The sequence below is a fragment of the Pelodiscus sinensis genome, chromosome 4, assembly GCF_049634645.1.
Source record: "Pelodiscus sinensis isolate JC-2024 chromosome 4, ASM4963464v1, whole genome shotgun sequence".
NCBI classification, from domain to species: domain Eukaryota; kingdom Metazoa; phylum Chordata; order Testudines; family Trionychidae; genus Pelodiscus; species Pelodiscus sinensis.
Genome location: NC_134714.1, coordinates 29,377,923 through 29,401,752, shown reverse-complemented (window position 1 = coordinate 29,401,752; position 23,830 = coordinate 29,377,923). Strand labels below are relative to the sequence as shown.

General features: G+C 41.2%; 1 long non-coding RNA gene across 1 annotated transcript in view; it reads left to right on the top strand.

Moving 5' to 3' along the window:
* The window catches only part of LOC142829086 (uncharacterized), a 35,448-nt gene extending 13,249 nt beyond the window's left edge, over window positions 1-22,199 (top strand). The window contains exons 2-3 of the long non-coding RNA XR_012903319.1: window positions 12,123-12,212; window positions 18,781-22,199. This is a non-coding gene — a long non-coding RNA (uncharacterized LOC142829086). The remainder of the gene's footprint in view (window positions 1-12,122; window positions 12,213-18,780) is intronic.
* Window positions 22,200-23,830: the final 1,631 nt, after the last annotated feature.

Here is a 23,830-nt window from a genome sequence, read left to right as displayed (position 1 = left end):
GGGCACAACCAAGAAATCTCCTCTCCTCCCACTCTCCCCGGAGCCCTTAAAGAGGTAGACTCTGGCCACAGTGCTGGTGCCAGCTTCAAGCCTACCAGCCCAGAGACAGCAGTCGCTGCACCTGACCCAGTGGCCCCAGCATGAGCCAGGCAGCCAATGCCAGCTAGCCCCCCAGGACCAGTCTGCCAGCTCACAGGAGGTGGGCACCTGCCTGGTCCAGTGCGGAGATCATGGACCTAATTCAGGTTTGGGGGGATGCCTTCAATGTCCATGAGTTCCGCACTAAACGGAGGAATGCAACCATCTACAGGCCTGGCCACCAAAGGCCACATGCTAAGCCAGGAGCAGGTTTGGATGAAAATTAAGGAGCTATGGCAGGCATATGCCAGGGCCACAGGGGGCAGCTCCCAACCAGAGGCAGACCCAGACCCCTGCCCCTATTTTGATGCCGTGGACCACATCTTGGGGGTCAGGATGGTCCGTGCCCCCCAGGTGGTCATTGACCCTGGGGGAGAGCTTGCTGCCTCCTGCTGCTCCAGCCCCTGCTGCCTCCCCAGCTACCTCTCCTCCTCACAGTCCTTCTCCCCCTCCCACTTCTTCCTCCCCATCCTCCCCACGCCCCCAGGGACAGTGAGGCTCCCGTACCCGTGGTGCTGGGAGACAGTTGGGCCGGCGAGACCCTCCAACTCTGAGCTTCTCCTTCCCCTTCCTCCCCTTGCCTCCCTCTGCCAGCTCCCTCCTCCTAGGTTTCCCCCTCCCCTTTCCCACCCTCTCTTCTCCCCTCTCCCACCTTCTTTCCCCAGTCTCACCTCAGTTTCATTCCCCCCCACCCCAGTTTTGTTCAATAAAGAGGCTTTGTTGTAATGAACACATGTGTCTTTTATTGTACAGCAGGACGGGGGATTAGGGAGGGGTAAGTGGAAGGACGTGAGGGAGAAATGAGGCACAACCCCCCAGTGGGGCACACCAGGGAGACTGTTACTGCCTGCAAAACGTGCTGCCAGGCTCACAGCAACACATCCAGGAGAAGCACCAGAGTGCCCAGGGGTGGCTCTGGTTCCATGCTGCAGAGTGCTGTGGTGACCTGAGTGAGGGCAACCACAGCATACAGAGAAAAAAAATGCTTTGCTGTCCCTCAGCGAGGTAGGCAAGAACATAAGAACGGCCGTACTGGGTCAGACCAAAGGTCCATCTAGCCCAGTATCCTGTCTACCAACAGTGGCCAGCACCAGGTGCCCCAGAGAGGGTGGACCGAAGACAATGATCAAGTGATTTGTCTCCTGCCATCCCTCTCCAGCCTCTGACAAACAGAGGCCAAGGACAACATTTTATCCTCTGGCTAATAGCCTTTTATGGACCTAACCTCCATGAAATTATCTAGCTTCTCTTTAAACTCTATTATAGTCCTAGCCTTCACAGTCTCCTCTGGCAAGGAGTTCCACAGGTTGACTACACGCTGTGTGAAGAAGAACTTTCTTTTATTAGTTTTAAACCTGCTACCCATTAATTTCAAGCAAGCAGGGAAACCTTAGAATCAGCTTTCCGGGGGCGGGGAGGGGGTGCCTTTAAGCACAGGCCTCAGGTTCTGGCCGGCCTTAAATGCGATTCAGCATCCTATCAGTGTGGATGTGCTATTTTGAAATAGCAAAATGCTATTTCAAATGCATTTTGTGTCTAGATGTGTTATTTCGAAATATAAATATTTCAAAATAAGATATTTAGAAATAATGCTGTAGTGTAGACATACCCTTATGGAAGAGGTGAGAGGCCTCCATTCATTGCTGGGGAGTTATTATTTTTGCCACCGGTGCCTTCCTGGTGTGAAAGTTGTGGATCTCTTGAGACATCTAAATAGACTTATGTGTAGTGCTGGGGAGGAGCCAGTGGTCATGATAGGTACCAGTGGCATAGGGAAGGGTGGGAGAGAGGTTCTGGAGATCAGATTTAGGTTCCTAGGAAAGAAATTGAAATCCAGAACCTCTAGGGTAGAGTTCTCTGAAATGCTTCCAGTTCCATGTGCAGGGCCAGATAGGTAGGCAGAACTTCAGAGTCTCAATAGGTGGATGAGACCAGGAGCATCCTGAGGCTGGCTGTGGCATCTGGCGCTCCAGGCAGGCGGCACAATTGGCGCCCCCGCATGCACGGCCGTCAATGGCCGTGACATCATCATCGGGCGCCCGGGCCAGCAGTGCTCTAGGCAACTGCCTATTTCGCCTAGGCTCATGGGCCGCCCCTGGATGAGATGATGGTATAGAGAGGAGGGGTTTAGATTTATAAGGAACTGGGGAAACTTTTGGGAAAGGGGAAGCCTATACAGGAAGGATAGGCTCCACCTAGACCAAAATGGAACCAGACTGCTGGCATTTAACACTGAAAAGGTAGTAGAGCAGTTTTTCAACTAAGGGCTGAGGGAAAGCCAACAGGTGTGGTGGAGCACATGGATTAGACAGAGACATCTCTTAGGGGAGGGTCTATTTATAGACTATGTTCTAGTCACGAGGAGAGGATAGAAGATGATAAAGTATGGGTAAGATCAAATGAGAAAGAATCAAATGAAAATGAGTCTAACACCTCAAGAAATGGCAGACAGATAAATAGTGACAAATTTTTAAAGTGCTTATACACAAAGGCCGTATCTACATTGGCACTCTTTTCTGGAAAAGGGATGCTAATGAGACCAGTCGTAATTGCAAATGCCCCGGGGATTTAAATATCCCGTGCGGCATTTGCATGAACATGGCTGCCGCTTTTTTCCGGCTCGGGGCTTTGCCGGAGAAAAGCACCAGTCTAGACAGGTATCTTTCAGAAAATAAAGCCTTTTCCAGAAGATCCCTTATTCCTGATTTTAAGTAGGAATAAGGGATCTTCCGGAAAAGGCTTTATTTTCCAAAAGATCCTGTCTAGACTGGCGCTTTTCTCCGGCAAAGCCCCAACCTGGAAAAAAGCGGCAGCTATGTTCATGCAAATGCCGTGGGGGATATTTAAATCCCCGGGGCATTTGCAATTCCAACTGGTCTCATTAGCATCCCTTTTCCGGAAAAGGGTACCAATGTAGACACAGCCAAACACTAGAATTCTAAATAATACGATGGGTGACTTAGAATGCCTCATATTAAAGGAGAATATTGATATATTAGGCATCACGGAAACTTGGTGGAATAAGGACAATCAATGGGACACAGTCATATCAGGGTGCAAAATATATCAGAAAGACAGAATAGGTCGTGCTGGTGGGGAAGTGGCAGTATACTTGAAATAAAATGTAGAATCAAATGAAGTAAAAATCTTAAATGAACCAAAATGTTCCATAGAATCTCTATGGATAGTAATTCCATGCTCTGATAATAAGAATATATCAATAGGGATATATTATTGACCACCTGACCAAGATAGTGACTATGAAATGCTAAGGGAGATTAGAGAGGCTATCAAAATAAAAACCTCAATAATAGTGAGGATTTTCAACTATCCCCTTATTGACTGGGTACACATCATCTCAGGACAGGATGTCCTGGTTCTGGAACCCACAACGGGAGAGGCAATTAGGGTATGTCTACACTACCCCGCTAGTTCGAACTAGCGGGGTAATGTAGGCATACCGCAATTGCAAATGAAGCCCGGGATTTGAATTTCCCGGGCTTCATTTCTATAAGCGGGGCGCTGCCATTTTTAAATCCCCGCTCGTTCAAACCCCGTGCCGCGCGGCTACACGCGGCACGAACTAGGTAGTTCGAACTAGGCTTCCTAGTTCAAACTACCGTTACTCCTCGTGGAATGAGGAGTAACGGTAGTTCGAACTAGGAAGCCTAGTTCGAACTACCTAGTTCCTGCCGCGAGTAGCCGCGCGGCACGGGGTTCGAACAAGCGGGGATTTAAAAATGGCGGCGCCCCGCTTATGCAAATGAAGCCCGGGAAATTCAAATCCCGGGCTTCATTTGCAATTGCGGTATGCCTACATTACCCCGCTAGTTCGAACTAGCGGGGTAGTGTAGACATACCCTTATTGATTTAGTCCTAAATGGATCACAGGATCTGGTCCCAGGAATAAATATAACTGGAACACTTGGAAATAGTGACTGTAATGTAATAACATTTAATATCCCTGTGGTAGAAACTTTTCAAAGACACCATAATAGAGGTCCAATGTAAATGTATGCCCCAAATTAAATAACACAGAAAAAGAACCAAAAAGGTGTCACTGTGGCTTAACAACCACGTAAAAGAAGCAGTCAGAGATAAAATGCATCATTTAAAGAGTGGAAGTTAAATCCTAATGAGGAAAATAAAAAGGAGCATAAACTCTGTCAAATTAAGTGTAAAAATATAATAAGAAAAGCTAAAAAGGAGTTTGAAGAACAGCTGGGCAAAAACTCAAAAAGTAATAGCAAATTTTTTTAAGTACATTAGAAACAGGAAGCCTGCTATACTACGAGTGGGGCCCCTGAGATGCTAAAGGAGCACTCAAAAACGATAAAGCTATTGCAGAGAAACTAAATGAATCCTTTGCTTCGGTCTTCACGGATGATGATGTTAGGGAGATTCCCAAATCTGAGGAATTGTCCCTGATTGAGGTGTCATCAGAGGAAGTTTAGAACAAATATATTTACTTAACAGTAACAAGTCACCAGAACCAGATGGCATTCATCCAAGAGTTCTGAAAGAACTAAAATATGAAATTGCAGAGCTATTAACTATAGTTTGTAACCTATCCTTTAAATCAGATTCTGTACTTAATGACTGGAAGATAGCTAATGTGATGCTAATATTTAAAAAGGGCTCTAGAGTTGATCCTGGCAATTTCAGACCCGTAAGTCTAACGTCAGTATCAGACAAATTAGTTGAAACTATAGAAAAGAATAAAATTGTCAGACACATAGATTAACATAATTTGTTGGGAGAAAGTCAACATGGTTTCTGGAAAGGGAAATCATGCCTTACTAATCTACTACAGTTCTTTGAGGGTGACAACAAACATGTGGACAAGGGGGATCCAGTGGATATAGTGTACTTAGATTTTCTGAAAGCCTTTGACAATATCCCTCACCAAAGTCTCTTTAGTAAAGTTAGTTGTCATGGGATAAGAGGGGACAGTCTTCTCATGGATTGGTAACTGGTTAAAAGACAGGAAACAAAGGGTAGGAATAAATGGTAAATTTTCAGAATGGAGAGAGGTAACTAGTGGTATCCCCCAAGGGTCCATGCTGGGACCCATCCTATTTAACTTATTTATAAAAGATCTGGAGAAAGGGGTAAACAGTGAGGTAGCAAAATTTGCAAATGATACTAAACTACTCAAGATAGTTAAGCACAAAGCAGATTGTGAAGCTCTTCAAAAAGATCTCACCAAACTAAGTGATTGGGCAACAAAATGGCAAATTAAATTTAATGTTGATAAATGTAAAGTAATGCACACTGGAAAAAATAATCCCAGCTATAAATACAATATGGTGGGGACTAATTTATCTACAACTACTCAAGAGAGAGATCTTGGAGTCTTTGTGGGTAGTTCTCTGAAAACATCCACTCAGTGTGCAGCGCCAGTCAAAAAAGCAAGCAGAATGTTAGGAATCATTGAAAAGAAGGATAGAAAATAAGACAGAGAATATCTTATTGCCTCTACATAAAAGCATGGTATGCCCATATCTCGAATACTGCATACAGATGTGGTAGCCTCATCTCAAAAAAGATATATTGGCATTGGAAAAGGTTCGGAAAAGGGCAACAAAATTGATTAGGGGTTTGGAATGAGTCCCATATGATGAGCGATTAAACAGATTGGAACTTTTCAGTTTAGAAAAAAGGATACTAAGTGGGAATATGATAAAGATCTATAAAATCATGACATGATTGATGAAAGTAAATAAGGAAATGTTATTTACTTGTTTCTATATCATAAGAACTAGGAATCACTAAGGTTACATCTACACTGTATGATTATTTCAGAATAAGCTATTCTGGAGGAAATACTCTGAAATAGCTTATTTCGAGATAGCACAGCAGGCTCCCCTAATGTAGATGCGCTACCTCAATTTAGAGCCCAAGGAAGCACTGAAGAGTAATTACTTTGAAGGCCTGGGGGAGGAGCTATTTCGATATGGCAGCAGTGGACCATCCATACTACTGCAATTCCTAAATAGCTGTTTCGGCAGAGGCGTTATTCCTCGTGGCATGAGGTTTACAAATGTCAAAATAAGCCACCCATTATTCTGAAATTATTTTGAAATAATGGGCTAGCTGTGTAGATGCTTACATAGTTATTTCAGAATAATAGATGTACAATACCCTCAGAAAATTGCCAAGTTAGTCACAAGAGAGGTAAGAACAACACAAAAGCTTTGTTTTAATAAATCCTAGAAGCCAGAGATGGAAAAGATTGCCTAGACTGTCCACTGCCAATGTTATTTCCTAGAACACATTATTGTGGACTGTGTCACATTTAGTTCTAAATGTCTCATGTGAAGGGGCTTCCCCAGCATTCTGGCTATTTGAGCTCACAGCCAGATGGGTTTTTTTCTGCCATTAACTCTCTATTTTTTTACTTTTCTGACACTTATCCCATTACTGCTGTCCTTGCTACCACCCAAAACAATGTCTCTTCCTTGTGAAGACTCAATTTTGCCAGCCTTCATCATGTTGAGCAATATTTCATGAAAAAATTATTCCTATAACTGGATTATTCCTATAACTGGGGCAAGATGTTATGCAGGGAGCTTTGACCTGAAGCCCTATAGGGAATTTTATCCTAAAGTTCCCAGTGGTTCACACCAGCCTACTGTAGCCTTCATGCCTACATGTTATTAGGCAACAATCACATCTGCATCACTACCTCTTTGGTCACTTAGCCCAGATGTATAGATTAAAAGCCAAATTCTGCCATTCTTACCCATCTTGGGTGTGTCTACACTGCACCCATAGTTTGAAATAAGATACTCAAATTGCATAGCTTATTTTGAGTCAATTTCAACTACTATCTACACCGCAGGAAGTTGAAGGAAGAACTTGCTTCTTTCGACTTCCCTTACTCCTCATGAAATGAGGGTTACAGGAGTCAGAGTAAGAAGTCCTTCATCTTGACATTATTTCAAAATAATAGCTTGTAATGTAGACATGCACTATGTTATTTCAGAATAACACCAGTTACTCTGAAATAATGCTGCTGTGTAAACGTACCATAAGGGAGCCTGCCTCTGACTAATTTCCAGGCTTCCCTGTAGTGTGGACACACTATTTTGAAATAGTTGGGGAGTTGTTATTCTGAAATAAGTTATTTCAAAATAATTTCCTAGTGTAGACATGTCCTTAGAAACTAAGAAAAATATATAGTATCATGAGCTTTTATGTGTGAGACTCACTTCATCAGCTGAGTTGAAGGGGAAATAACAGAATCCAAGATATATATAGCTAGCAAAAGAAGTGCCTGTCAATTGTAGATACTTCCTTTTTCTGTTATAGATGTCTTGGATTCTGTTATTTGCACTCCAACCAATACTGAGTGGTGTTTTACTATATAGGGCGCATCTACACTGCAGGGCTTATTTCGAAATTGGGAGCGTCTACACAGCACTTATTTCAAAATAGATCATTCTTCCTCCAACTTCCCTTATTCCTTATACAATGAGGCTACGTCTACACTGGCCCCTTTTCCGGAAGGGGCATGTAAATTTCAGCAGTCGTCGTAGGGAAATCCGCGGGGGATTTAAATATCCCCCGCGGCATTTAAATAAAAATGTCCGCCGCTTTTTTCCGGCTTTTAAAGAAGCCGGAAAAGAGCGTCTACACTGGCCCCGATCCTCCGGAAAAAGTGCCCTTTTCCGGAGGCTCTTATTCCTACTTCGAAGTAGGAATAAGAGCCTCCGGAAAAGGGCACTTTTTCCGGAGGATCGGGGCCAGTGTAGACGCTCTTTTCCGGCTTCTTTAAAAGCCGGAAAAAAGCGGCGGACATTTTTATTTAAATGCCGCGGGGGATATTTAAATCCCCCGCGGATTTCCCTACGACGACTGCTGAAATTTACATGCCCCTTCCGGAAAAGGGGCCAGTGTAGACGTAGCCTGAGGGTTACAGGAGTGAATGTAAGAAGTCCTCCAGCTGACAGTATTTTGACACTATTTCGAAATAACTGCCTTCTGTGTAGATACAGTTATTTTGGAATAGTGCTAGTTATTTTGAAATAGTGTTGCAGTGTAGATGTACCTTTGTGACTATTCACACTGGTTCCAACGGGAGTACTCATGACATAAGATATTTTTCAGTATGAATAATGGTGGCAGAATCAAGTTCTAAGTTAGTCTCTTTTCATGTAGCCTTAGAATCCACAGTGTATTTTTGTTTTGACATTGGTGTCAGCTCCCATTATGCTGCTTCCTTTACAACATGGCCAGTCAAAAATGTATTTGTTATAGTCAGCAATGACATTATATAAGGTGTTGTAGCTTGATATTGGTTAATGGCAGAAAAATAAATGCAATTTTGATCCAGTATCTGAGCCAGAATGATGATTAACACTTTATATTGATTCAGGGTAAGCATTAAGAGCTACATAGCCAAACAGCTGGGCCCATATGTCATTCCAAGCCTACAAAAGGATATTGATCTGTTATTGCTGCATATCTAACAGGAAGATATTACAAAACAATACTAGGCCACTGCTGACAGCATATCTCATTAACAAGCCATGTTGCCAGGGGGTAGAAGTGGGGGTGAAGGAGAAACAGACCAGCACAACATTTTGAATTCCCAAGGGCAAGACAGGGATTATCCTTTGTATTTTTGTTCTATACCCAAAGTTATGAACCTACCAACCATGCTGTTTCTTTCGTCCGTCCACATGGCTACCTGTCCTTTCTTCAAAGAGATAAATACACCTGGAACCGCATTGAGTTTACTGAGTCCCTTTTTCTGCTCCTACAAGTTTTTTCAAGGAAGAGGATGCTATTTCTCTGTAATCTGACATCAGCAAACTCTTAGAACCAAATGTAGTCCAGTGTAACCAGACCCTCTTCCCACTGACTCCAACTTGCTGTAGCCAGGCTGCATTTGGTCCTGAGAGTTGGCTTTCCCTTTGTCTTTTGTTTCAGAAATATCAAGCCCCTGTGTTCCATTCAGAAAATATATTACAGTTCTGACTTCAGTCTGGAAGAGAGACCCATCTGTTTTCCAGCTGTTAGTAATGGAAGCTGTCACAAGGTGTTACCTCTTTATAACTTACTGTATGATATATGTTTGAAGGTGCCAATGTCAACACAACAGAATGTTTTTCAATTCAATTGGCTACTATCGCTATTTCAAGGGTATTTTCTCAGAGTCTCTGTGTTTCTATCAAGAGAAAGGAGAAAGATACTAAAGACTTTCCAGCATATAGAAGGCAATATTTGGCCATATATCAGTGTTTCCCATTTGTCCTGCCCCTTTTCTCAGTATATAAGCTACTAGCAGATGTGGCCCGTCATTTTGCGTAGATTACACTTATAGAAAAGTTAAAGAAATTAAATACATGTAATAGAAATTTTTATTAATGTGCTTGCAAAAGGGAAGTAAAATAACAGTTTAAAATTTGTAGAATTTCAACTTCAAACATTATTCATTTTATTGAATAATTACCATACATAGTAAAGTTGAATCAGAAACTCATAAAGCTTCCATTACTCTTTCCATAACTAATTTGAATTATTTTGTGATTTGTAACAGTAACAATTTTCTTTGCACTAAACTGACAGTGGAATAGGTGACTTGGTTTTAACTTTGTTAGCAAATATTTTTATGAACTCTAATCATAATAGTCATGACTCTTTTTCTGATAAAAATAAAAAATAATTTAAACCTTTCATCCAGCATATTCCAATGTTAAAAGTAGTGCATTCAGCTAATTTAAGTGGCAGGATTATTTATGCAAAATTTGGTATATGTAGATAATCTCCAAGTATGACTATTTTGCACAAATAAATCCACAAACTCACTCTTCAAAATGCATAGTAGGTCTTTTGTGGCTGTTTAATCTGTTACATTTCTGTTGTTAGCAAGAACCCCATCACTATTGCTTCACTCAGCAGAAGTAATGTCAGTGGCATTTCAAAACACATTTTTTTATGGACGACTATGAATATTATAAAATGATGTGCATGCATGAGTGTTCACCCCCACCCATCTGAGTCACCTAACCTCTTTCTCCACCTTTCCCTGAATGTGACATGGATCTAAATAATTACTTACTTCAGGTGTGACTTCTTTCCTCACTGTTTGTAAAGCACTTTGTGGTCCCTGTATGAAAGCTGCTTTAAAAGTTTAAAGCATTGTTATGTTATAAAATATTGTAAATATTTAATTAGAGGTGGAGAAGTGAATGGTTCTTTCTCCCACAGCCAAATGCCTAAACAATCTGGGTCCGCAGACCAGTCTTCTATATCAGCATATAGTAGGCTTAATCCAAAGTCCATTGAATTCAGTGGAGTCACTTTGCTTTGGATTTGGCCCAGAGTGAGTAGTAGGAAGTGCAGTTTATGTGAGTTTTATGCTACCTCTAAAAGATGGACCCACAGGCTGAAAGTTAAGCCAAACAGACAGTCTTATAGAAGGCTTCCATTGCTTTTGTTACTGTTGTTAATGTCAGATGTTGCATTTAGTTTTAAGGGAGTTTACAGTGTTTCTAGGCTCACTTTTTCCCCTTCAGATAAATTGCACCCCCTGCTGCATATATGCATTGTACAGTGTGACCCTAACAAGTTACATTCTAAACTAGGCTTGATGACAATGGGTACGACTGCACTGCACACTTATTTCAAAATAAGCTATTCCGGAAGAAATATTCCAAAATAGATTATTTTGAAATAGCACGTCTACACTACAGGGAAGCCTCAAAATTAGTCCGAGGCAGGCTCCCCTAATGTGGATGTACTCCCTTGATTTAGAGCCCCAAGAGGCATAGGGGAGTAATTTCTTTAAATGACCCTGTGGAGGAGCTGTTTTGAAATAGCAGCAGTGAAGCATCCACACTACTGCTATTCCGCAATAGGTATTTTGGAATAGGCGTTATTCCTCATGGAATGAGGTTTACAGAAGTCGGAATAAGCCATCCATTATTTCGAATTTATTTCAAAATAACAGAATTACTGTGTAGATGCTCACATTGTTATTTCAGAATAATGGATGTTATTCTGAAACAACGCTGCTGTGTAGATGCACGATGTGTTTGGAAATTTAGAAGTAAGAGAGAAAAAGAGAACCACTGCAATACTTTACACTGGATCTCTGCTATGGATGTTTTAATGCACCAGGGCATAAATTAAATTGACTGTAACAACACTTGTATCACACATTGTCACTGTAATTTCAAAATCACTTTTAGGGTTGCACCTCATGGAAGTCTTCATGGAAGTTGTAGGATCTTCCTCTTCAAGTCTCTCTCTCCATCACTGAAAATTCACCACCCTAAAGTTTGGACTCACTGTGGCTTTGATTCCACCAGTCACTGCAGTCTTTTGCTTGTTAAAAATATTTTCTGCTAGAAAAATCTAAGCCTCTAAACTTCAGCCTTTTAAAGCAAATTTAGTTCAATCTGCTCCAAATAGTGTTATTAATTTTTTAAAAGTTCAGAACCCTGAGCTGTTCCTTTTCCTGTGTTATCTTAACAAATTAGCATGTTTGGTAGAAGAGAGTAACAATTTATATAAGGCTTTATATAGGGTTAGACTGAACCTTTTGGATCATCTCTATATAAGGGGCTGTGTGTAACTACAGGACCTGACACCTTGGAGAATCATGGTTCTTCCTTATATGTTACACAAAAGAGGGGAAGGAAATTACTGCAGCTCTTGAAAGGATGCAGTTTCTTTCCCTCCTCTCTCATGGGCATAGGAGACTATGGGTCTGTCCCCTAGAGCCTCTCAGAGTGTAGTATCCTGTTTCAGTATAGACTGTAGGTTATTGATAATGCGTTGGAGGGGTTTAAATTGGGGGCTATAGGTGATGACAAGTGATGTTCTATTGTTGGTTTTCTTGGGCCTATCTTGAAGTAGATGGTTTCTGGATATTCATCTGGCTCTTTCAATTTGTTTTTTTATTTCCCCCAGTGGGTAATTGAGATTTACAAATGCTTGGTAGAGATCTTGAAGTTTCTGGTCTCTTTCAGTGGGATTAGAGAAGATGCGGTTGTACCTAAGGGCTTGACTATAGACGATGAATCATATGGTGTGTCCTGATGGAAGCTGGAGGCACGTAGGTAAGTGTAGTAGTCAGTATAGAGAGTGGTATTTAATTTTCCATTAGTGATTTGTACTGTGGTGTCCAGGAAATGGATCTCTCGTGTTGAATGGTCCAGGCTGAGATTGATGGTGGGGTGTAGGTTGTTAAAGTCTCATGTACATCGATGACATCTTTATGATCTGCACCCATGGCCAAGAAACACTGGATGCATTCCACAGAGACTTTAACAACCACCTATAGGCAACCACCTAACCTCAGGAGGATTCTTACCAACAACCACAGGACATACCACATAAATACCAACCCTGGAACTTTCCCTTGCAACAAACCCCATTGCCAACTTTGTCCACATATTTACTCTGGTGACACCATCATTGGACCTAACCATGTCAGTTATATGATCAAGAACACATACTCCTGTTCAGCCAGAAATATAATTTACGTTCATCCAGAAATATAATTTGTGCCAACAGAGTCCTTCTTCTAGGTATATTGGACAGACTTCTCAGACATTTCACCAAAGAATTAATGCCCAAATCAGACATCAGACATCTTCACAAGGAAAAATCAGTTGCTTTTCATTTCAACCTACCTGGACATAATCTTAGCAACCTTACTACGTGCATCTTACTTCAAAGAGACTTTAACACCAGATTACAGAGGGAAACTTCAGAACTTTCTTTCATGCTTAAATTTGACACTTTATGAATGGGCCTTAACAAAGATGCTAATTACCTTAACCATTACAAAGATAGCTTCCCCACTTATCACCCATGATTAGCCATTCATTGACTCATAAATAGGTATTCCCTCCCTCCTTTTCCCTCTTCCCACCTTCTGTACTAAATCTGATTTGTCAATTTAATAATGTGTTCACTTTTTTCATTGTATCACTTTGGTATATATGGTCGTGCCAATTTTCTTCCACAAATTGATCTGAGGAAGTGGGTCTGGCCCATGAAAGCTCATCACCTAATAAACCATCTTGTTAGTCTTTAAAGTGCTGCATAGTCCTATCTTTTGTTTCAGCTAGACCAGACTAACACGGCTGCATCTCTATCACCTATTAAACCATCTTGTTAGTCTTTAAAGTGCTACATAGTTTTTCCTTTTGTCTTTATTCTGCTTACTTTTCCTCACAGAGAGTTTAATCTGTTCCCATCTTTCAAAAGTCAATCTTATTTTATTGATCACCATACCTAGCTTTACTTTACTATGCCCGTTAGGGTATTTCTTCTCTTAATTCCCAGGGTGTCACCGAATCCTGAACTGAAGATTGAGGTTTGACACTGCGAAATACCTTGGAGCACTCTTTTGAGCCTGGCATTATTCTGAATTCATCCTGATGTATCTTAAACACTTGGAGAGCCTCTGATAAAAAAGGTGTTAAATAAATGTAAAGCATTATATTGTCAGCACTTTAAATCATGACAGATTTATCAGGTTTGGAATGTGAATACATGTTTTTGTGACTCAGTCATGAATAATTTACATTTGCATATAATATTTCTCTGTAGTCAACACACCCTCCTTCTGGTTTTAATCTTTTTTGACTTTTGCTGCTTCATTGAAATCTAAAATTAAATAATGGAAGTGATCAAGGACTAATTTGCCAAATACTTGGCAAGGAGTAACTCTTGGGATCGACACAACTGCATCTATATACATGGATGGTACCTAGTAATTTTTGGCACGTAGGCATGAAAACATTTACCAAAGCTAATTTGTCTCCATTTGCAAACAGATGCTTCCAATTTGCTTTCTCTGAAGCCAGAGTTAACATGGCAACTTTATGTGCCTTTCTAATATCATTATTTGAGTGTATTATCGTAGTGCTGACTGACCAACTGACATTGGAGCCTCCTTCTGTCCAGCATTGTACAAACAGAAAATAATAGGCAGTCTCTGCCCCAAGAGCTCACAGGCTCCACAGACAATAGGAGAGGAAGGGGATATAACATAGCAGCAGTAATTAGTATTAATAAGGTTTATAAGTAATCTTATGTCAGAATAGCTTTCCTTGGAAAAGTTAGCTAATTTGGCTCGGAGATTATGCTGCTTGTCTAGCCATCACTTTAGCAATTATTTTTCAGTTCTCATTCAGCAAAATAGTATGCTAATGACAGCAACACAGCATGTAGGTTTTGAAATGACTGACATAAGTATATTTCTTAATGCCTATAGAAACTTTATTAAGTATATTAGAAATCCTAGGTTTGAATTCTAGGCTTGCACCAGTTTTTTCGACAGGGTGAATCCATTGTTGTAAATCTGGCAGAACAGTGTGGAGACTCAGGAACCCAGTTTGGAATCCCTGATTGTTTTCCTGAATGCCTATTTCCACTAGCTTCAGGGTGTAGCCGAGTTAGTCTCTGCAGGATAAACTTAAAAAAAATAGTATGGTAGAACTTTAAAGACTAACAAAACTTGTAGATGGCATTTGAGGAAATGGGTTGTGCCCGCAAAAGCTCATGATATCATCTACATGTTTTGTTAATCCTTAAAGTGCTACCGGACTATTTGTTGATTTTTTTAAGTATTCCCACTAGAGCTATGAACATGACCACAGCTGGGACCTGATTTTGTAATGAATTCTTCCAAGGAAGACCCCTCGGCCCAAGGAGTATCTCATTGGTTTCAGTGCAACTCCCTGGAAGCACTTGAGTCTCCCACATGAGGCTGTTTGCAGGGTGTCTTTCCCATTGTGAGGGCATCTTAGATTAGCAGCCATTCTAATGCACAGTGTTCTCTGTGCTTTATTTTCATTGCAAGAGATCTTAGGGTATGTCTACACTACCCTCTTAGTTCGAACTAGGAAGGTAAAGTATGCATACCGCACTTGCTAATGAAGCCCGGGATTTGAATTTCCCGGGCTTCATTAGCATAAGCGGGGAGCCGCCATTTTTAAATCCCCGCTGCTTCGAACCCCGTGCAGCGCGGCTACACGGGGCTCGAACTAGGTAGTTCGGACTAGGGTGCCTATTCCGAACTACCGGTACACCTCGTTTCACGAGGAGTAACGGTAGTTCGGAATAGGAACCTAGTCCGAACTACCTAGTTCGAGCCCCGTGTAGCCGCGCTGCACGGGGTTCGAAGCAGCGGGGATTTAAAAATGGCGGCTCCCCGCTTATGCTAATGAAGCCCGGGAAATTCAAATCCCGGGCTTCATTAGCAAGTGCGGTATGCATACATTACCCCGCTAGTTCGAACTAGCGGGGTAGTGTAGACATACCCTATGTCAGACAAAAAATGGCTAATCTCCTGCTCTATGAGTTTATTACTTCCAGAGCATATTACTGAATACAATAACCACAGTGACTCAAAGACATTCTTACCAAAACACCAATTTCCTTACCATACCTTTATCCTGCACTTGAATACTGTATATGCTATTTTTGTGTTGTGTTGAGTTGACAGAACTTTGCATTAAATCTTCTAAGAAACTCAGAGGAAAGTAATATTCAGAGTATATGTTACTAATGCCCAATTATATCATGTTAACACTATACTTCCTTATACAGGCAGTCCCCGGGTTACGTACAAGATAGGGACTGTAGGTTTGTTCTTAAGTTGAATCTGTATGTAAGTCGGAACTGGCGTCCAGATTCAGCCGCTGCTGAAACTGATCAGTTTCAACAGCGGCTGAATCTGGAGTTCAGTTCTGACTTACATACAGATTCAACTTAAGAACCCCAGGCATCCCCAAGTCAGCTGCTGCTGAAACTGATCAGCAGCTGATTCCAGGAAGCCCGGGGCAGGGGCTTCCTGTAGTCAGCCACTGGTCAGTTTCAGCAGCGGCTGACTTGGGGACACCTGGGGCAGAGCAGCTGGGGTGCTGCTGGGTTGGTCTATCCTGCTGCCCTCGTGCCGTGGCTATCCTGCTGCCCTCGGGCTCCGTGGCTTTGCTCTGCTTTGCTCCCTGTCCCCCTGGTCTGCAGACCAGGGGGACGGGGAGCAAAGCGGCGGAACACGCGGGCAGCGGACAGCCCAGACGCGTCTGGGCTGTCAGCTGGCCGCGTGCTCCGCGGCTTTGCTCTGCTCTGCTCCCCGTCCACCTGGTCTGCAGACCAGGGGGACGGGGAGCAGAGCAGAGCAGAGCAGAGCAAAGCTGCCCACTGCCCGCGTGTTCCGCCGCTTTGCTTCCTTTCCCTGGTCTGCTGGAGACCAGAGAGAGGGAGGGCCCCGTTCGTAACTGCGGATCCGACATAAGTCAGATCCGCATAACTCGGGGACTGCCTGTACGTACTAGAGGAGAGAGAGATCATTTTCTTTATATAAACATCTTGTTCTTTCATTTTATGGTTTTGGATCATGAGTACAGATCAGATAAAATTAGTCACGAAAATTCCAAACCTTCTTCTCTCTTCAGAAACATTTTAATTAGCACGATTCACTGCTTCAATTGGGCAATTCATATGTAATAGTTTACATTATATGTACAGGTATTTGTAGGCCCAGATGTTTTTGCTTTCTCTTAATGATTAATGTAAGCAGTTCATCAAAGTTTGGACTCATTTCTATAACCACCTAAAACTGACTCAAGCTACTCATTTAACTTACCCCACATTTACACTCATGTGACTTTCCTGATTTCAGTTATGTTATTCAAGGGTTACACCACTGTGAGAGGAGTGCTCTATCATTGTGACCTAAAGCCCGTACTCTATCATTTGTAGAGCACAGAACTTTTTTATTGGTAATTTCAATTTCATACAATCTCTCAGACAGAAGAAATGTCTATGTTTGAAACCAGTCTATTCCTCTGTAACATGCACTTTAATGCACAATTCTTTTATCAACCTTGTCTTTTTCCTTTGTCTTTTGAGTGTTTTAACCCCTTTTATTATCTCCTTTATTTTTTTTTCTGAATGTATTGCTTCCATTTCCAAAGTCAGTGTAATGATGCATATCTCACTGGAAAACTATTAAGGCCCTGATCTTCAAACACTTAATATGAATATCACTTGAATATGCCTATTGATTTCTATAGGACTACTCACCTAAGAGCAAAATTACACCTATCGTTCCATGTTTGCCAAATCTCATTGAAGGCCATGTCTATACTAGAGAGCTTACAGCAGTGCACCTGTATCAATGCAACAGCAGCACTATAAGATTTCTTATGTAACCATCCTATGCCAATGAGAGAGTTCTCTCCCGTTGACATAATTAATCCACACCCCTAACAAGGGGTAATAGGATAAGCTCTTCCACCAGCAGCACTTAAGCAGCTCAGGGAAGTGGTTTATTTACACCCCTGGCCCTGGCCCCCATTGGCAGCCCTGATTCTGCAGGGCCAGGTGCCATTCCCAACCCTGGATCCTGTTGTGCCAGCAGTCCCAACCCTGAACAACCAGGAGACAGCCCCCGGGCAGCCTGGCTACATCATGTGGGTCAGGAGGCCTTTAGCACACAGCTGGGCCACAACTGTATGTTAACTGGGACATGGGATGAGAATCACTCTCTTAGGTGTTCACTCCCCATCACCTCTAGTCCAGTAACCCTTTGAGATTGTGCTGAAATGTATCCTGCTGGCTGTGGATGCTGTGCTGTCTGCAATAGACTTCATTCTCTCTCCCACCCTGCTTTGGTGATTTTTACAATTCAAAGGCTCTCTTCCCACAACTGCCAATAAAAAGGAAAAGCCCACTGGTCACACCTGATTCCAATTGTTGGTCTCTTTCTTGTGTCTGGAGAAACCCTTTTTATCTACTTCTCAGACGAGCCTGGTTTAAACACATTTTAGTTATAATTTCAACACATCTGCATACTCCTTTGTCACTTGAGCACACATCCATTACACCATAATATTAATGGTCAATGAGTTTTGTGTTTTCCAATGACAATGACACCTTTTAGACACAGATTGCAACATGTCTTCTGGCATAGAGATGCTTTTAGGGTCACAGCATGCTTATGTACTTTGCTCAAATCAATTGTTCATTCAATAAATACTTTTGAGTTAAGAACAGAAAAGTGATGTCACCAGGTTTTATAATCCAATATAAAATAATTGCTAACGAGCTCTAGAATATCACTGTATTCTCCATTCCTTCTCTTTCCTTTCTTCTCCTTCTCCACCCCAAAGCTAAGATCTAGATTGGACTTTTGCTTATATTAGTGCAAATCTATTTACTACTTTTGGGTTGCACTTATATTAAAAAAGTCAAATTTATCCCTACCCCATCTAGTTATGCTGGAGTTTCTCTGGACTAAACTGAAGATTTATCGTCGATGGAATAGTATTGACCTTTTACCCAACAAAGGAGATGTAGTGCCAGTTATTTATAGAAGACTTAAATAATGTAATTCTCCCAAAGGGCTGGCTGCATAAAGCCAGAGCTAGCATAACTCATATATACCATAAACATATCTATGACTCATACAGCAGACAGTGGATGAACATACTGGATTTTATTGAATTGTACGGACCTATAGTAAACCCACTGCTCCTTTTTCCATGTTCCACATCCCACCCTGCAGTGACTTACTTTTGTGCCCCATGATGACAAAAGGGTTGAGTTTTATTACAAATCCCCTCAGAGTGGAAGATGTTGATAGTTCTTCTCCACTTTTGTTTCCAGGCAGGCACTGGCTCAGCAGAATCCTGACATTTTATGTCGTACCGGTTAAATGTGACCTAACTGAGAATATTCTCCAGGGATTTGTAATTTCTGTACATGAACAATATTGATGTGTTGGCCAAGTGCATATCCTTTGTGATGGAGTAGTTGTTTTCAAAGTCTCTCAGTGCTGATTCACTTTTGTTCAATTTATTGTTGTCTCCAGTAGCAGAGATTAATGTGGATTTTATTTTTTAAGTGCATGTGAAGTTTATTTGCTGGATATTTATTGCTCTACTGACACAGCAGAAATAAATCTTTTTAAAACAAATGACCTATTGCTTGCTCTGGGGTTCATTAAGTTTGGCTAAACACTTAAGTTCACTTTTAGTCTTTGCCTAGCATTGATTCCTCTGAAGCTAGGATTTAAAAAGAAAAGTTCATTGAGCACAGTATGTGGAGATATAATAGCCCAAGAAATCTGGTCATGAAGTCTCCTCCTCACCTACTGCTTTTCATTTCAGAATCCTGGGCTATTTTAAATAAATGACGCTTGTATCTGTGCAAGGCCTTGTGGTTGGTTTCATTCAATATCACAAAAGTTTTAGGTGTAAGGGTAGGCATATATAAACAAGTACCTTCCCAACATGCTCTGCAACCACTGTCAGAATATTTCACTCTCCTTTATGACAAAGGAGAACAACAGTATGATAATTTTTTAAGAAACAGTTTAAACCTACTCCCCAAGCTTGTTTGCTCCTGCAGGCCCTCCTTTAGGACTGCTAACCCCACTCCTAAAGTCTTCTCTCCACAGAAAGCCACTTCACCTCCCCTTTATGAAGATATGGTAACAAATCACTTATGCTGGTGAGTCAACAGAAGCAATTTAACCCTTTCCCAGCAGGATCAACAGGGTAAACACAGAACGGCTAGTTCTCTAGTGTAAAAAATTTGGAATGTTAGTCACACTGCTCTAAAATTGATCCTCCACATGTTTGTGTCTGATACATTTAAGTTAATAAATGATTCACTTTAACTTTACGGTATGAGAGAAGCTTGGGCACCCATTTTCTGTGTGGATAAGGATAGTAAAACAGCACCACAACTGCATATATGTCTTGGTGTATACATGATATTTAAGGCCTCAACCCTCAAAAGATTTACACACATGCTTAATTAGATGCATTCTGAGTAGTTTCATTGAAGTTAATGAGATTTATATCAGGGTGATGTATTATCATTAATGCATCTTACTTCATTAAAACCTTCATTAAATGTTTTAGGATATTTTATGTCCTGTGTAGTAGACAAGTTATACACTGATCATGTGCATTTGCAGAATTTCCTTAAATGAAGCACACATGGAGATTTCCATTCTTCTATTATGTTGTCTGCTATGTCATGTCTGTTCTTAAACACACATTGCAGTCTGACTTTGCTGCATGAACAATGTTAATTTTTTACTTTACCAGTAGACAGTCCCTATTGGTATTGTATATGCTGACTGTTATTGTTACACTCATCACTAGTATCTGTTTTTAAATTCACTTTGTGCTAACTTATTTCTGTTGCCACAGACTAATCTGTTGTAGAAACTGCATTCTCATCAGGCTTTGTCCTTTAGCTGCATGTTTATGAATCTGTCTTGCTTTTGCATTTCTTTCTGGTTTAGGCAGCTAGGGACATGCGTTTGCAAAATAGTTGCTGATAGTGCATGTATGACATTCACTAACTTCAGGGGCTGCTGTTATAGCTAATCAAAGTGTAAATCTTTATACAAAAGCTGAAGCGAACAAAGGGATCTGCAGCTTTTGTGTTGCTGCCTATTAGACTGTTACATATAAACAAGTTTTCATACAATTTAACCCATCACTTCTACTTGGAAGCGGGATATGATGGCTTATAACTGCCTTACTTGTCATGTCTTTTCATCTTGAATACTGAAATACTGAAGATATGTTGGTTTTTATTTTCAGACATCCATTTCATTCAACAGCATTTGATGAATACCCCAGAATGGCATGTTTCATTTTAAGATGCTTGCATAGAAATCTGTCTATTTTTGAAGACCTGTCAGGATTAAATTAATTAGCCATTGCACAAAATATTTGTTTCACTGCAAGCTAGCAAAGTACAAGGAGATTTCTCTTGCAGAAGTTGTCTGTGTGCCAGTTGTGTGTCCATATACTAAAACAGAGAGGGGCTGGAATAGTTTGTATAGTAGGAGTGCGGACTGCCATTGAACCAAAGTGCAAACCCCAAATGTAATGGACATCACTTAAAGACAGGGGGTGTAGCAACATCTCCAGTGTGATGTGATCTCCAGCATGCAGTCTGAGACTATGGGACCACTGTGCCCTTCTAACTCGCCAGCTTGGGCTATCTCTCACAATGCTTTGCTAATGATAAGCAGCACACCTCTCCAGGTGCTGTTATGACTCAGCACAATCACACAACCCCACATCCAGCCAGACTGCATGAACAGACTGCTCAATATGAGTAGCACACATTTATTAATTGATTCACCACTTCATCATTGAAAAGTGGAGGTGTCCCAGCCTTTGTAAAACCTGAGCTAAATTACCAGACACTTCAGGGAAACACACTTGTAAAGATAAACAGTTAAACAAATATATTGACTACAAAAGGTAGATTTTAAAAGAATAACAGTCAAAAAGTCAGTTATTTACCAAAAGAAATAAAATATAAGCATGTACAGGCAGTCCCCGGGTTACATGGATCCTACTTACATCGGGGTGAGGCAACCCCGCACTAGCTACTTCCCCCCAGCAGACCAGGGAGACGCGAAGCTAGCGCCCCACCCCCAGCAGACCAGGGAGACGCGGAGCGGCTTTTCTCAGCAGACACCTCAGCTTGAGAATAAAGGACTGAGGGAAGTGAGGTGTGGGAGAATAAAACTGAGCTCTGGAGAAATGTTTGGGTAGAGTTTCCCCTACAATATGTACCAGTTCCGACTTACATACAAATTCAACTTAAGAACAAACCTACAGTCCCTATCTTGTACGTAACCTGGGGACTGCCTATAGTCTAAACTCTCAACCCTATTAGACTGGGAAACAACTAGGTTAAGCAGATTTTCTCACCCCACTGGATATTGTGGTTCATAGTACGCAGATTTCCATTCTGAAACCTGAGCCAGTCTCCTTTGTGGGTGTCTATAGTTTTCTCAGTGTCTTGGTTGCTTGCAGTATAGGTGGGAGCGGGAAAAAGACTAAGAATTGGGCCCCTGTGTTCTGTTTTATACCTTTAGTTCCATGTGCTTGCAGAATACAAGTCCTGACATGTCTTGAGAGCATTTCCGAGTCCCTGGAGAAGGATGAGCAATATGATTTATATATCCCATGCTTCATTAGCATGTTCCTGGCCGGTCGCCATTTTAGAAATTGACTAGCCTGAAGTAACTGCCTGAATTAAAGCCCTAAATCGAATTAGCTGTTAAACCTCATTCCAGGAGGAATAACGGCTAATTTGATTTAGGGTTTTAATTCAGAATCCCGTTTCACTGCCACGTGTAGATGCGGGCAGTTACTTCGGGCTAGTCAATTTCTAAAATGGCGACCGGCCGGGATATTTAAATCCCACACTTAATTTGCAATTTCAGTCGCCCTCATTAGATCGAACTAGGGGGCTAGTGTAGACATATCCTGAGTTGTAGCTCCCTTGAGAGACAATGACCGTTGATGGTTGTTTGATACCCTGCCCATATGTTGCTTTCCTTGCTGTTGTCTCTGGGGAGCTAATATCTGGCTAATTCCCCAATTTATAGCATGTTTTAGTGACAACCATACAACATAAGGTTATAACTTTTTATGCACTGAAGATGGACATGTTTAGATAGAGCAGTGATTTTCAGCATACCATAACCTTTCCCCTGATACTTCACATGGCATGCTTATATGTAATATCACAGTTATAAATAGATGAGAAATATGGGGGTCACAGGGTGTTCCCCCAACATATAAAATGTCAGAGCCAGCACCCCTAGTTCCAGCACCTATGCATATACATAGGAGCCTGTAGCTTTATCTGAGAACCTAAATATTTGTGATTTCAGCTCATTTGTGTTCAGCAGAATGGTTGGAAATTTCTCCTGGCCAACAGATGGCAAAAAGACTCTGATAAACAAATGATCTGAAAAACATGGGGTTCAGGTTGGTTCCAGCTCCATTATGTGCTTACAGTAAAAGCAAGGAGAAAAAGAGCTCCTTCTTAAATAAAACCACAAGGAAAACAGAATAAGCATAGACTGAAGTGATAAATTATAGAGGATGTCATGTGGAGAAATCAAATAAATCTCTCCAAATATTTTTAGCCTGTTCAGTTTTCATTCAGTAGCTCAACAGGGGGTTCAGCAGTCTCACTTGGCAGCTTATTAGTACTCCTCTGATTGGTAAAAATGCAGGAACTGAAGTATATGGGCATTTTGGTTAATCAGATCCTTTAGAAAGTTATCAAAAGTGACACAAGAGACACTATAGAAAATTGGAGTTTATATATGGCTACAAAATGGGATCTCTTTTTTCAGGCTCAATCTGCAAGAATTAGAAGACCATAAATCCTGCACTGTTACATGAGAAGAGAGTCTACTCACAGTGGGTTCCAACTATGCATATCATATATCTGCTCTATAGTCACATTACAAATCATCCAAAAGGAAAGATGGACTCTTGAGCGGGTTTTGGTTTGTTTTATGTTTGTTGGTTTTTTTAATTTGAGAACATCTTATCTTGCTTTCATTTCATTCATGACTTTTACCTGAGCTTTTGTTTGGATCTAGCTATTTTAGAAGAATATTTTAATCAATATTATATTTTTCAACTTTTAGCGTTTTCTTGACTTTTGCACCCAAAGTCTGTTTCACATGTAATCCTATGGCAAACTTCCTTTCTGTACACACTTTGGATTTTTCTTTGCTGATGGCATTTTATTTTTCCTTTCCATTTCTCTTTAAGCATGACAGTAATGCTCTATAAAACTTGTTGAAGGCCCTGCTCTAAATCTGGTATATATTCAGGATTAGGGAGGATTTATTATCATGTGACATGAAAGC